Source organism: Schistocerca americana, chromosome 4 (genome assembly GCF_021461395.2).
Source record: "Schistocerca americana isolate TAMUIC-IGC-003095 chromosome 4, iqSchAmer2.1, whole genome shotgun sequence".
In the NCBI taxonomy this organism is placed as follows: domain Eukaryota; kingdom Metazoa; phylum Arthropoda; class Insecta; order Orthoptera; family Acrididae; genus Schistocerca; species Schistocerca americana.
The window spans coordinates 448,806,825-448,820,315 of NC_060122.1; the positions used below are offsets into that span (position 1 = coordinate 448,806,825).

Here is a 13,491-nt window from a genome sequence, read left to right on the forward strand (position 1 = left end):
CAGTTCGGTGTGGTCGCGCTTTGTCATCCATATAACCGAAGTCAGAGCAGAATGCACAGCTGAAAACACGCACGTGGGGAAGGAGTACAGAAGAAGGAACAACGGAAGATGAGAGTTTAACGTCCCGTCGACATCGAAGTCATTAGACGGGATGGGGAAGGAAATTGGCTGTGCCAATTTCAAATGAACCATACCGGCATTTGCCAGGAGCGATTTAGGGAAATCAGAGAAAACCTAAATCTGGATGGCCGGACGGGAATCTGAACCGTCGTCCTCCCGAATTCGAGTCTAGCGTGCTAACCACTGCACTATCTCCCTGGGTGAAGAAGTATAGTCTCATAACAACATTGACCGGCGAGAGAACCGTGATCAAATATTAAGAGATCAGTATTCCTACGCAACATTATGCCTCGCCACACCACAACGCGTGAACCATCAAAAGGATCGTGTTTGACAACGCTGAACGTACCCTCATGTGGCGTGATTTGGGAACACATGATTCACCCAGAAAAATGTCAAACATGACGTAACAAAACTTACTTTCATCCTTAAGTTAAGCACACTGCTACACTGAAGCGCCAAAGAAACTGGTGCGTATTCAAATACAGAGATATGTAAACAGACAGAATACGGAGCTGCGGTCGGCAACGTCTATGTAAGACAACAAGTGTGTGGCGCACTTGTAAGATCGGTTACTGCTGCTACAATGGCAGGGTATCAAGATTTAAATACACTCCTGGAAATTGAAATAAGAACACCGTGAATTCATTGTCCCAGGAAGGGGAAACTTTATTGACACATTCCTGGGGTCAGATACATCACATGATCACACTGACAGAACCACAGGCACATAGACACAGGCAACAGAGCATGCACAATGTCGGCACTAGTACAGTGTATATCCACCTTTCGCAGCAATGCAGGCTGCTATTCTCCCATGGAGACGATCGTAGAGATGCTGGATGTAGTCCTGTGGAACGGCTTGCCATGCCATTTCCACCTGGCGCCTCAGTTGGACCAGCGTTCGTGCTGGACGTGCAGACCGCGTGAGACGACGCTTCATCCAGTCCCAAACATGCTCAATGGGGGACAGATCCGGAGATCTCGCTGGCCAGGGTAGTTGACTTACACCTTCTAGAGCACGTTGGGTGGCACGGGATACATGCGGACGTGCATTGTCCTGTTGGAACAGCAAGTTCCCTTGCCGGTCTAGGAATGGTAGAACGATGGGTTCGATGACGGTTTGGATGTACCGTGCACTATTCAGTGTCCCCTCGACGATCACCAGTGGTGTACGGCCAGTGTAGGAGATCGCTCCCCACACCATGATGCCGGGTGTTGGCCCTGCGTGCCTCGGTCGTATGCAGTCCTGATTGTTGTGCTCACCTGCACGGCGCCAAACACGCATACGACCATCATTGGCACCAAGGCAGAAGCGACTCTCATCGCTGAAGACGACACGTCTCCATTCGTCCCTCCATTCACGCCTGTCGCGACACCACTGGAGGCGGGCTGCACGATGTTGGGGCGTGAGCGGAAGACGGCCTAACGGTGTGCGGGACCGTAGCCCAGCTTCATGGAGACGGTTGCGAATGGTCCTCGCCGATACCCCAGGAGCAACAGTGTCCCTAATTTGCTGGGAAGTGACGGTGCGGTCCCCTACGGCACTGCGTAGGATCCTACGGTCTTGGCGTGCATCCGTGCGTCGCTGCGGTCCGGTCCCAGGTCGACGGGCACGTGCACCTTCCGCCGACCACTGGCGACAACATCGATGTACTGTGGAGACCTCACGCCCCACGTGTTGAGCAATTCGGCGGTACGTCCACCCGGCCTCCCGCATGCCCACTATACGCCCTCGCTCAAAGTCCGTCAACTGCACATACGGTTCACGTCCACGCTGTCGCGGCATGCTACCAGTGTTAAAGACTGCGATGGAGCTCCGTATGCCACGGCAAACTGGCTGACACTGACGGCGGCGGTGCACAAATGCTGCGCAGCTAGCGCCATTCGACGGCCAACACCGCGGTTCCTGGTGTGTCCGCTGTGCCGTGCGTGTGATCATTGCTTGTACAGCCCTCTCGCAGTGTCCGGAGCAAGTATGGTGGGTCTGACACACCGGTGTCAATGTGTTCTTTTTTCCATTTCCAGGAGTGTAAGTTTGGACGTGGTGTTATAGTCGGCGCGCGAGCGATGGAACACAGCATCTCCGAGGTAGCGATGAAGCGGGGATTTTCACGTACGACCATTCACGGGTATACCGTGAATATCAGGAATCCGGTAAAACGTCAAATGTCCGACATCGCTGCGGCCGGAAAAAGATCCTGCAAGAACGGGAACAACGAAGACTGATGAGGATCGATCAACGTGACAGAAGTGCAACCCTTCCGCAAACTGCTGCAGATTTAAATACTTGGCCATCAACAAGTGTCAGCGTACGAAATATTCAACAAAATCTTGTCGGTAGTGGCTTTCGGAGCCAAAGACCCACTCGTGTACCCTTGATGACAGCACGACACAAAGTTTTACCCCTCGTCTGGGCCCGTCAACACCGACATTGGACTGTTGATAACTGGAAACATCTCGCCTGGTCTGATGAGTCTCGTTTCAAATTGTATCGAGCGGATGGTCGTGTACGGGTATGGAGGCAACCACAAGAATCCATGAACCCTGCACGTCAGCAGGGGACTCTTCAAGCTGGTGGAGGCTCTGTAATGGTGTGGGGCGTGTACAATAGTTGGAGTGATATGGGACTCCTGATACGAATAGATGCGACTCTGACAGGTGTCACGTACGTAAGCATCCGGTCTGATCACCTGCATCCATTCATGTCCATTGTGCGTTGCGACAGACTTGGGAAATTGCAGCAGAACAATGCGACACCCCAAACGTCCAGAATTGCTACAGAGTGGCTCCAGGAACACTCTTCTGAGTTTAAACACTTCCGCTGGGCACCACACTCCACAGACATGAACATTATTGAGCATATCTGGGATGTCTTGCAAAGTGGCGTTCAGAAGAGATCTCCACCACCTCGCACTCTTACGGATTTATGGACAGCCCCGCAGGATTCATGGTGTCAGTTCCCTTCAGCACTACTTCAGACAATAGCCGAGTCCATACCACGTCGTGTTGCGGCACTTCTGCGTGCTTGCGGGGGCCCTACATGATATTAGGTAGGTGTACCAGTTTCTATGGGTCTTCAGTGTATATTTAAACGACGTTACGTGCTACAGACGTTCGCTTTATAACGTTGTAATTGGATACCATCGGGTTCTCCCTCCTTGTTATCGGCCTTTCCCTGCATTTTTCCACATTTAAAGAGAGATATCATTCATTAAGACATATGGAAATTTTGTCGGAATCGTTTTGTGTTTCCTTAAGATGTGCCACAAGGATGCTTTCTGTAGATAGATAGATCAGTGAACAATCCAGCAGTGCCGTTCCTCTTATCTGGTACTCTGTTACACCGCACAAAAGCCCGGCGTGAGCCATCAGTGAATGTAGGAACGCGCTGCTGCCCGGGGGCGCATGCAAACGACCGCCCAGCCGCCCACTTGGGCTGTCACGCACTCACGACTGTGTTCCGTTCTTCCCGGCAGGAAACTCGCCGTACCTGCGATTGGCTTGCTGCAACGCTTCACTGCCTCTAGGGAGCAGTGCCCTTAGCCCTTACGCTTTTCTGTAGTTGCATGATCTACAATCCACATTTATAGCATTCGTGTATACAGATAAAGCTGTACTCAACATGTAGGCTGGTCGGAGTACCACAGTGCTATTGAAGGTGATATGCGTCCGCTTTCTCCAACGTATGAAATGACTTACCTAGGTAGTTATACGATGACCTACCATACGAAGAATAAGTTTTAATTGTCACCTTTAATACGTAAAGCCACATAATGAATTTGTTGTCTGCAGCCTCATGTCTGCAATCCTTATACACTCTAACATCTCGGCACCACATTACCGCAAAACACCGCCGGAGCAGCCAAAAGAAAATGGTGCAGAAATTCGACTTAAGTGCAATGCATATGACTTTTTTTTTTTTGCAGGTTTGTGTCTGAAGTCTTGCTACACAACGAAATGCTGGAACTATGGTACCTCGCAGTTACGGGAGTCAAAATGAAATGAATCAGCCTATTAACAAAGCAGAGTATCGTACGGTAACTCGTTTTTGGCAGCATAAGAAATGTTGCAGCTGTGTCAGTCCAATCCAAATGACATCTTTTTCCGTCTCCATTAGCTTGATACAGCTGCAACATTCTCGGTGCTCCCGAAAACAAATTATTGTACGATACTCTACTTTATCGGTAGGCTGATTCAGAGATGTATCTGGAAACGAAACTTTACCTTTTTATCAGGATAATTAATATCTTATGAATGCGTATCGTAAAATGTTATATGCATTACACTGAGACCGCGTGCTCCTCAGTTTCACTATGTTAAATTTAACTATTTCCTGCAGTTCGTTTAACGCGATAGTTCCACTCTGGCGTAGTGGAACGCGAGGCATTTTTATGTATGAGTAGACAGACGCTGTAAATTTCTTAGGGCAAGTCATTTTCCTGCGTACACTGTTCTTTTACACTGAAATAACCACATTATTTCATTATTTAGCAGCTGGCTAATTTCGTCTCCTTGGGCATTACAAGCTACATCGCCACAAAGTGTGCTTCCACTTTAGTAGTTACGCTAACGTATTTTAACGTTTCATGTGTGCTGAAACAATGACAATACCCGCATAAGCGTTACCCTTTTTGCATTTTACATGTGGATTTAAATTCTGTGATAGCTGTGCTCGTACCTAATTCAGTCGTGCGAAACTCTTGTCAGGAAAGCCATCACATGTTCTACCGGTGCCCCACACAGATAACAATTTTTGTTGTTCATATAGCTCACTAATACCCTAAGGGTATAATTAGTTAATTGCTAAATAATAAAATACAGTGGTTACTTCAAAATAAACGAACAGCATACGCGAGGAAATGACTTCCTTTAAGGGGCAGACTGAAATAATTGCAGAGGCTATTTGGGCTATTGAATGGCAGGCAAGAACACTTCATGGGAATTGCCGTGTTATTTACATTCCAGATTACGATATCCAGTCCGCCTATAATTGCAAGAGTTTTTTTGTTTCACATTTTTTCCTAGTGCTTGTTTTCGCAAAGCACATAGCATACATTTCGTTCCATTCCACTCCCTCCACTTTTATCCATCGAAAGTAATCCCAGCTCGAAACTAATTATTTCTCTCTCTCTCTCTCTCTCTCTCTCTCTCTCTCTCTCAGACGGCACAGAACCAAGCGATATGCTGCTAATGCTCATGCAGTGTCATGTCCTGTATAGTATTTCAACATAGCGGTCTGCAGACAGGCGGAGGTGTGTGAAATCGGTCACAGCAGGGATGAAAAAAGAGATTACATGAAACCGTGTTGGCTGACGCTTCATTCCATCAACGCACATTGTTGGTATTGCACCCGCAATTCCAAAAATGAGTACCGTTATTTCTGTACTTTTCGGGACGCCTGAGAGTTAGCACGAAATCACCTGTTTGATTACATGCTCAAAACTCAATGTGTAACTAAAATAGCTATCGTTTCTCTTTCAGTCCGCAGCTCTTGGTCTAGTGGCTAGCGTTGCTGCCTCTGGATAACTACGTCCCGGGTTCGATTCCCGGCCGGGTTGGGGATTTTCTCTATTCGGGGACTGGGTGTTTGTGTTTTCCTCATCATTTCATCATCATCATCATCATCATCATTCGTGATAGTGGCTCATGCACTGTGTAAAAAATTGGACTGTGAAAGAATTAGGACTTCGTACGGGCACTGATGACCGCGCAGTTGAGCGCCCCACATGCCAATCATCATCACCATCATCAACGTTTCTTTATCATTTACCACAAAAGTCTGGTTTTAGTTCTCTGTTTCCAGTTTATGTTGACATTGTAATTGAGGTTTCGACATCAGACTGTTATCGGTTACATGAAGAAGGAAGGGCGGACGTCTAGATTTAAAATAAAGTCCATGTCAAAGTCATTATATATGGAGCTGTAGCTTCGATCAGAAAAGAATTCTCTAAGGAATCAGTCGTGGTATTTATAAATGAATCAAGTCAGGAATAGCATGCATTATTCAGGATTGTATAGCCTTTACCAGTCATGTTCCTTTCAGAGTATGTTGACAAAGTAGTTCTATTCTTAGGAATCATATACAACCGCTCGCTCGTAGAATGATCCGTATCCAAAGACTTGAAAGTCGTACAAGTCACACCAAAAGCAAGTAATTAAATGGGAATAATCCGCTGCACTACAGACCCACATCACTAACGTCGATTTGCAGTATGATTTTGGAACATTTGCTGTACTTTAATATTATGAATCACCTCGAAGAAAACGGTTTACTGACAAATAGCCAACACGGATTCAGAAAATATCTTTCTTATGAAACGCAACCAGCTCTTTATTCTCTCAAAGTAATGAGAGCTATCGACAGGTGATGTCAAATTGATTCCATATTTTTAGATTTCCAGAAGGATTTCGACACCGTTCCTCACAAGCGACTTCTAATTAAATTGCGTGCATATGGAGTATCGTCTTAGTTATGTGACTTGATTCGTGATTTCGTGTCAAGAAAATCGCAATAACTGATGGAAAGGCATCGAGTAAAACAGAAGTAATATCTGGTGCTCCCCAAGGAGAGTTATACGCCCTCTGTTGAATCTGTAATTTTTCGTCATCAGATTATCAAAACGAATTGCAAGATGATTTGGACAAGGTATCCGTATGGTGCAAAAAGTGATAGTTGACCACAAATCTTATAAAGTGTGAATTCATCCACGTAAGCACTAAAAAGAATCGGCTAAATTTCAGTTACACGATAAATCACACAAATCTAAAGGCTGTAAACTTAACTAAATATTTAAGGATTACAATTACGAATAGCTTAAACTGGAACAATCATATAGTTAATGTTGTAGAGAAAGGAAACCAACAACTGCGATTTAGGAGCAGAATACTTAGAAAATGTAGCAGATCTACTAAAGAGCCTGCTTACACTATCTGCCCTCTTATATAGTACTGCATTGCGGTGTGGGATACGTATCAGATAGGATTGACGGAGGACATCGAAAAAGTTCAAAGAAGGGCAGCTCATATTGTACTATCGCAAGATAAGAGAGAGAATGCCACGTATATAATACACGAATTGAGGTGGTAGTCATTTAACCAAAGCTTTCTTTCACTGGGGCAAGACCTTCTCATGAAATTTCAATCCTTTATCGGCGCGCACCTACATAGGGAGAAATGATCATCAAAATAAGAAAAATCAGAGCTCGCATGGAAAGACGGAAAGCTTTAAATGTTCGTTTTTCCCGCGTGCTGTTCTTGAGTGGAATGGTAGAGAAGGAGCTTAAATGTGGTTCGATGAACCCTCTTGTTACGAACTGTGAATTCCAGAGTAATCATGTAGATGTAAAAAGCCAAAGAAAACGTAAATCAATGTTTCCGAGTGGGAACTGAAGCCTAACTACAGAGACCAGTATCTTAACCAATATACGACTACACTTGGTTGAAATATATCGATCAGTCGAAGAGTGTGTCTGGCGATGACAGCGTCACTCTTCTATTTCGGATAAGTAGAAAAATTCATAGAAAATGAAAAATCGATTACACGGACTAATTTTTAGAATCAGTTCTCTGGAGCTGCGCTACAGAAGTGTAAGAAACACCCACGGTCAGGTCATACTGCACCGCGAGTAGGTTCAAAATCTGCTGTTATTCTTCCAGACACACACTGATGACCGCAAACAGTATGGCTACCGCCCACAACGAGACTGAATACTGCCTGGTGGCGTTAAGGGCATTTGACGCGGCTTAAAAGCGAAGCAGAGGCGAACGGCAAAATCAAGCTCGTAATGATACGGGCCGAAAATCGGAAAATGCAGTGGCATAAGCGACTTTGACAATACGCAGATTGTTGTTGCCCGGCGCCTGGGAACGAGCATCGCGGAAATGGTGGATCTGATCGAGTGCTCAAGTGCCACTGTCTTGGGGATCTATAGAAAGTGGCCGAAAGACAGTGAAACCACGAATAGGCGACAAGATGTTGGGTGTCCATATTTCGTCACAGAACGTGGAGGACGGAGGCAAACCCACTATTTAAACAGGTTAGCCACGATCTATGGCAGCTCTAAGGACGGACTACATTGCTGATGCAGGCACTAGCATTTCAGAGCACACCGTTCAGCGCACGTTGTTGATCATGGGTTCTACAGGGGACGACCTCTTAAGTTTCCTATGTTCACACAATGACATCGACATTTACGACCGAGTAGGCGTGGGATCGTCGAGGATGGACGATGGATCAGTGGAAACGTGTTGCATGGTCGGATGCATCCTTTCCTTTTCGGACCACGTCGATGCTTCTGTCCAGATAAGGATTCATTCAGGCGAACGGTTGCTCGAAACCCGCACCGCAACACTAAAGCAAGCGAGGGGGACACCATTACACTACGGCGGTGGGCAGGAGACTAAATCTTACCTCCACTACAAATGTCGAGTAGGACACTGATGACGGTAGATGTTTAGTCTCTTTAAACCCACATTCAACAACAGCAGCACTTTGCGAACAGTAGCTCAAGGTGGATCCAACCATGTTACAATGCGCGGGGTCAACAAGAATTAGACTCACTGTATTTAGGTTTTGTTTTATTTTTAATTTCACATACTGAAGAGTCAAAGAAACGAGGACATAGTATAGCGCCCCTGCGAGCGTGCAGAAGTGCCGCAAAACAAGGTGGTATGGACTTGACTAATGTCTGAAGTAGTGCTGGAGGGAACTGACACCATGAATCCTGCAAGGACGTCCGTAGATCCGTAAGAGTACGAGGGGTGGAGATTTCTTCTGAACAGCATGTTGCAAGATATCCTATATATGCTCAAAATATTCATGTCTGGGGAGTTTAGTGCCCAGCGGAAATGTTTAAACAAAGAAGAATGTTCCTCGACCCATCAGCAGCAATTCTGGACGTATGGGGTGTCGCATTGTCCTGCTGGAATTTCCGAAGTCTGTCAGAATGCACAATGGACATGAATGGATGCAGGTGATCAGACAGGATGCTTACGTACGTGTCACCTGCCAGAGTCGTATCTAGACGTACACTATGTGATCCAAATGACTTACAAGTTCGCAGCACCCTCCATCTGTAATTCAGGAATTCAATAAGTTGTTGACCCACCCTTGGCCTTGATGACAGCTTCCACTCTCGCAGGCATACGTTCAGTAAGGTGCTGGAAGGTTTCTTGGAGAATGGCAGCCCATTCTTCACAGAGTGCGTTTAAGACGTATTCATTCCTCGCATTCCGTTGATACGCGGTGAATTAAATGTGCCCTTAGATTTAAAGCGATTGCACTTTCCCGTGCGGCTTGCATTCTCTATGAGTATCACCTAGGCACAGGGCCACTGTGTGTGGCAGATACTGAACATGCCGGCAACGCCGGGTACTGCAGCTAGTGTGCAATAAGAAAAAGCTGTGGTCGGTACTACATGCGCAACGCCCTTTTAAAAGATACAAAATGATTTAAGAGGAAAATGAACAATGAATATGAAAGGTACAAATAATCAGATAAATCTCGTTCTGGAGCCACTGTTAGCAAAGGATTTCACGCTCACCTCCCTCAAGGATTTATCGTATTAGTAAAAGTTTTTTCCTGTCAAACATTCTCGTATCTTAAGAACGAATCTTAACCAGAATTTATAATGAATTTACCACTGAATATTCCACGAAGTTCCCTAGGCAGATGAAGCGCTATTACGCAGGACTTTTATTTTTTTCTGTGTTAAGAACGACCTGATCCCGCTCTCATACAAACCCAATATTCTGCTGGCTGATGAAACGATATCTTGCATCTCATCACGATCACTGCCAAGAGATCTTAAGGTGCGATCTGCGCTAGAAGCGAGTGCTAATTCTAAACCGATTAAGTGTGTCAGCAAAAGAACATCCAAATCATTAGGCTTCATTTGTATTCACTTCTAGAGTCAGCTGCGAATCTTCCACAATACCTTTCCTGAATGAGTTCTTTGGTCGTTTCAGGGGCTTAATATCTTGGCAACATTTCTTGCCGGGCTTAATATCTTGGCAACATTTCTTGCCGCCAACTCCAAAAATCCCTTTTGCATTCAGCATTATTTTCCTGGTGTAGCTCGGCGCTGTATTGTGAAAGGAAATCGCATTATATGCATTGCTTTAATTAAATAAATTGCAATTTAATGGTCTCGCGTCTCCAACAAAACCACCTGAAAATAAAAGTTGAAGCAGCTTCAAACAAATCATTGTTTATAAACGAAATGATTAAAAGTTCTATTTTTCCAGTCAATAAACAGAAAGATGTACTTCATTAGCAACTAGACTTATGGGTGACTCCTATATTTTTCTGTTGCTTAGGGAAAAAGATTACGAGTGGTTTCTGTACACGGTTTTTCTCTCGGAATGCCAAATTACATAACATGCTAATGTCCTAAAACTACTCGGTAGACCTGTGTGAAGGCAGGCAATACCATCTACATCTACATCTACTTCGACACTCCGCAAGCCCCCGTAAGGTGCGTGGCGGAGGGTACCCTGTACCACTACTTGTCATTTCCTTTCCTGTTCCATTCGCAAATAGAACAAGGGAAAAACGACTGTCTGTCTGCCTCCGTATGAGCCCTAATTTCTCGTATCTTATCTTCGTGGCCCTTAGGCACAATGAATATTAACGGCAATAGAGTCGTTCGGCAGTCAGCTTCAAATGCCGGTTCTCTAAATTTTCTCAATAGTGTTTCTCGAAAAGAATGTCGCCTTCCAATCAGGGATTCCCATTTGAGTTCTCGAAGCATCACTTACGTGTTGTTCGAACCTACAGGTAACAAATCTTGCAGCCCGCCTCTGAATTGCTTCGATGTCTTCGTTGAATCCGACCTGGTACGGATCCCAAACGCTCGAGCAGTACCCAAGAATAGGTCGCAGCAGCGTCCTATATGCGATCTCCTTTACAGGTGAACCAGTCTTTCCTAAAATTCTCCCAATAAATCGAAGTCGAGCATTCGCCTTCCCTACCGATGTTCGCACATGCTCGGCCCACCTCATATCGCTTTGCAACATCATGCCCAGACACGATTTGACTGTGCCAAGCAGTACACTACTAATACTGAATCCGAACATTGCAGATTTGGTCTTCGTACTCATCCGCATTAACTTACATTTTGCCGGCCGGTGTGGCCGAGCGGTTCTAGGCGCTACAGTCTGGAACCGCGCGACCGCTATGGTCGCAGGTTCGATTCCAGCCACGGGCATGGATGTGTGTGATGTCCTTAGGTTAGTTAGGTTTAAGTAGTTCTAAGTTCTAGAGGACTGGTGACAGCAGTTAAGTCTCATAGTGCTCAGAGCCATTTAACTTACATTTTTCCACATTTAGGGCTAGCTGCCATTCATCACACCAGCTGGAAATTTTGTCTAAGTCGCCTTTTAGTCTCCCTACAGACACTCAACTTCGAAACTACTGCACACCACGGCAACATCAGCAAACAACCGCAGATTTCTACCCACATTTATGTGTGTAGAGCGGTCCTATCACAGCGCACTGGGGCACTCCTGACGATATCCTTGTCTCTGATGGGCACTCGCCGTCGAGGACAACTTACTGGGTTCCATTATTTAAGAGGTCTTCGAGCCACTCGCATATCTATGAACTTATTCCATATGCTCGTGCCTTCGTTAACAGCCTGCTATGAGGCACCGTGTCAAATGCTTTCGAAAATCCAGAAATATGGAATCTGCCTGTTGCCCTTAACAGTTGGATAGTTAGAGTTAAATAAAAATGGACTACACTTACTAGCCTTGCAGAACCAATAGTTATGAATGCCTACAATCACTTCGGTAGGTCTGAAAATTGAGTGAAATTGGTGAAACCAGTTAGAAGTTGAAATTAGAATTAATTTAATAAATTCAGCTGCTGACGGGCGTTGATATACAGGGTGATCAAAAAGTCAGTATAAATTTGAAAACGTAATAAACCACGGAATAATGTAGATAGAGAGGTAAAAATTGACACACATGCTTGGAATGACATGGGGTTTTATTAGAACCAAAACAAAACACCCCATATTGCTAGATGCGTGAAAGATCTCTAGCGCGCGTCGTTTGGTGATGATCGTGTGCTCAGCCGCCACTTTCGTCATGCTTGGCCTCCCAGGTCCCCAGACGTCAGTCCGTGCGATTATTGGCTTTGGGGTTACCTGAAGTCGCAAGTGTATCGTGATAGACCGACATCTCTAGGGATGCTGAAAGACAACATCCGACGCCAATGCCTCACCTTAACTCCGGACATGCTTTACAGTGCTGTTCACAACATTATTCCTCGACTACAGCTATTGTTGAGGAATGATGGTGGATATATTGAGCATTTCCTGTAAAGAACATCATCTTTGCATTGTCTTATTTTGTTATGCTAATTATTGCTATTCTGATCAGATGAAGCGCCATCTGTCGGACATTTTTTGAACGTTTGTATTTTTTTGTCCAAATAAAACCCCATGTTATTCCACGCATGTGTGTGAATTTGTACCTCTCTATCTACATTATTCCGTGATTTATTCAGCTTTCAAATTCATACTGACTTTTTGATCACCCGGTATATCAACGAGGACAGGTGAAAATGTATGCCCCCGACCGAGACTAGAACCCGGGATCTCCTGCTTACATGGCAGACGCCCTATCCGTCCCAGATGGATAGAGTGTCTGCCATGTAAGCATTTCGTTCTAGGCGGCTGCAGGTCATCAATAGTGTCTGTTCTTTCGGACGTATCCGAACTGTTGTAATAACAGTTTGTTGTGTAGTAAATTTAAAATGATAATAGATAGTGTATAGTATTTGGCGGTAGCTAATTCCAGTAGAGTTTCTATACGGCAGTTCCGGAAATCAAGTTACTTAGGAGCAAATTTGCCATAAATGTTCGTAAGTAGACACAAGACAGTAATAATAATTGCAATAAAATACACGTGATGGAATACTGCGTAAAACTTATGGCTGTTCAAATGTAGATTTGGCACAGCTCGCTAGAGGTACTAGGCGACGAGCTGTAATTAATATCAACATCACATGCAAATACATTTTCCCTTACTAAAGTGTTAACAAATGAACTGGGAGGAAGAATAGTGCTATTATTCCGATCGATATTTGCTAATTGACCTCCCAATAATCTACCATGACGAATTCTGGGATTTTGTTTGATGTCTTGGCACAGTTCATTCAAAAAAGAAGCCACAGAAGAACTCTCTGCCCACATGTTCCTACCATTTTCGTTTCAACGAAGAATAAATTCCCTATTTCGGTGATAAAATTTTTGCACCTACTCGTGACATGATCAACAGTCGTACCAAAAAGTTACCAGCTATATCGCGTTGTAGACATAAAGTTAATCGTAATGCTGTCTAGGTATATACTGAAAATGTAAT

General features: G+C 44.9%; 1 protein-coding gene across 1 annotated transcript in view; it reads left to right on the forward strand.

Moving 5' to 3' along the window:
- LOC124612623 overlaps positions 1-13,491 on the forward strand; it is a 222,276-nt gene that overhangs the window by 117,105 nt on the left and 91,680 nt on the right. The window lies entirely within an intron of this gene.